This window comes from Triticum dicoccoides, chromosome 5B, assembly GCF_002162155.2.
Source record: "Triticum dicoccoides isolate Atlit2015 ecotype Zavitan chromosome 5B, WEW_v2.0, whole genome shotgun sequence".
Taxonomy (NCBI): Eukaryota; Viridiplantae; Streptophyta; class Magnoliopsida; order Poales; family Poaceae; genus Triticum; species Triticum dicoccoides.
The window spans coordinates 503180777-503183706 of NC_041389.1; positions in this window are offsets into that span (position 1 = coordinate 503180777).

Here is a 2930-nt window from a genome sequence, read left to right on the forward strand (position 1 = left end):
CCTCTTTCGGAAAGGGAAAAACGCGTTTTCTGTTTTTGTTCTTTCACAAGAGGTACGATTTTGCTTCCGCCAGAGGCACGGTTGTGCTTTCGCGAGAGGCACGGGCGTGTCTCTTTCGAAAAGGAAAAAAAAACGTATTTTCTATTTTTTTTCGCGAGAGGCACGGTTTTGCTTCCGCCAGAGGCACGGTTGTGCTTTCGTCAGAGGCACGGGCGTGCCTCTTTCGGAACGGGAAAAAAACACGTTTTTGTTTTTTTTTCTTTCGCGAGAGACACGGTTTTGCTTCCGCCAGAGGCACGGTTGTGCTTTCGTCAGAGGCACGGGCGTGCCTCTTTCGGAACGAAAAAAAACCCCGTGTTTCCGGTTCGGTTTTTTCGTCGGTTTTTTCGTCCGGTTTTTTCGTGAAAAAAAATAGTTCGTCAAAACCTATCAACATGGGATCTAGTTTTGAAGATCTCGACGCGAGGAATCCAATGGCGAAAGCGGTTCGAGATTTGGATGCACGGTTTAAGAGATAAACCATTTTGAATAAACGGATCTACGAAAAAAGGGAAAACTCCCAGGTTGCGACAAGTGGCGCACATGCAGCGCGCCACTTGTCGCAACCTGGGAAAGTTGGAGTGATCTCCGCAAGGAGTACTCCTTAATTAGTGATTTCGCATTTTTGTGCCGTTTAACCATCATTGTGTTAGAATTAATGGGCTAGGCCCATAGCAATTTCTGAAATCTCAAAGCCCATGTGTAAAATGGCAAGTGGTGGTGCTAAGTTTAGTCCCACCCCGGAAGTTGAAGAAGAGTTGGACCTCTTTATATAATGGGTTCTCTCGACCACTCTAAGTGGTGTGTGAGAAGAGAAAGGGAAGATCACATGCGCGCGCTCGCTCGCCTCGCCTGGCCGTGGCGAGGCGAGGCGAGGCGTACGTGCGACATGCGCGTGAATTCCTTGCAGGAGCGCAGCTTCCTTTTGCCGTTTTACTTTTTATGTCTTGGCAGACAAGTTTTTGATTTTTTCTTCGGTAAGTATACGAAGTAGAAACCGAGTCGGTTTGGGATTGTGATCGCGACACAATACCGTCTCTGTTCCTAATATATATACAGCTACCGGCTGCAGCCAAAGATAGACTGAAAACAACTAGGGTTTTGCCTCATCTCACAACTTGCGCCGCCGTCGTAGTCTACTCCATCCCAAACACCGGCATGCATCGGCGCGTGGGAGATCAGGTCTTCAGAACCGTTCGTCTTTGCGATCCTGCACCAGGAGAGGACGGATTAGGTTTTTGGGAAGCGTTGTGCGCAACTGCTCAAATTCGTCATCACGGGTCGTCTTCCGTCCAAGTCGGGCGGTGCTACTCATCGTCATATTCATCGCCGTCAGCAGCAGATCATCGCCAACATCGCCATCAACACCGTCACACTTATAATAGCTAACGAACAGTACATCCAACATCATCTGTTCATGTCTATCTCTATAGCTATTGTTTCGTGTTTGCTGCTGTTATGCATGTCTTGCTGTTCTTCTAGTTTGCTAAATTGTTGCATTCTAGTATCTCTTCTAGTCATGAATTATTTACTGTAATTAATCATGAACTTGCCTAATTTTCCAACAATCCAAAAAACTAATTGTAGGCATTTTCCTGAGTTAACTATGGCTGGATTCGCTGATGCACTGAGGCCGGATAAGTTTACCGGTGTGCACTTTAAGAGGTGGCAGGTGAAGACCACGCTCTGGCTTACTGCTCTGAAAGTTTTCCACGTTAGTGTTGGTGCTCCAGAGGGAATGACTGACGAAGATCGGAGAAAATTCCAGGAAGCCAATACTATGTTTGTGGGATGCATTCTGAGTGTTCTTGCTGACCGTCTGTGTGATGTGTACATGCACATAGATGACAGAAAGACCCTGTGGGATGCACTGAATGCACATTTCGGTGCAACAGATGCAGGCAGTGAATTGTACATCATGGAGAGTTTTCATGACTACAAGATGGTGAATAACCGCTCTGTGGTTGAACAAGCTCATGAGATACAGTGCATTGTGAAGGAACTTGAACTCCTTAAATGTGTTCTACCCGACAAATTAGTGGCTGGGTGCATGATTGCAAAGTTGCCTCCTTCATGGAGGAATTTCGCCACAACTCTGAAGCATAAGAGACATGAGATATCAGTTGAAAATCTGATTGCATCTCTTGATGTTGAAGAAAAAGCTCGGGCTAAAGACACTACTGAAAAAGGAGGTGAGGTTCAGCCTACCGCTAACATGGTGCAAAGGTATCCACAGAACAAGAACAAAGGGAAGAACAAACCTGTTTTCAACAAGCCTACCAAGACTACTACCTTCAAGAAGAAGAAGTTCAACAAGGCTGAGCTAGAGTGCTTGCCTGTGGGAAGCCCGGACACTTTTCCAAGGAATGCCCTGAACGTGCAGACCGCAAAGGGAAAACGAGCCGAGACTGTCAACATGGTGACCGCTAGCAATACTGATGGGTATGGTAATTTACCTATTGTGCTTTCAGTATTTCAATCATCTTCGTGGTGGATTGATTCGGGTGCTAACGTTCATGTGTGTGCTGACATCTCCCTGTTTACTTCTTATCAAGTCGCAAGGGATTCTTCCATCCTAATGGGGAATGGGTCACATGCTTCTGTTCGTGGCATTGGCACGGTGGATCTAAAGTTTACTTCGGGAAAGATCGTGCAACTAAGGAACGTGCAGCATGTCCCTACTATGAACAAAAATCTAGTTAGACACTGCTGGTTTATCTAAGGCATGGTGGGGGGAGGCTCTATTGACTTCATGTCATGTCCTGAATAGAGTTCCCAACAATAATAAGGACAAAATCCCTTATGAGGAGTGGGTTGGGAGAAAACCATCACTTTATTATTTGCGCACTTGGGGATGTTTGACAAAGGTCAATATTCCTATTCCTAAGAAA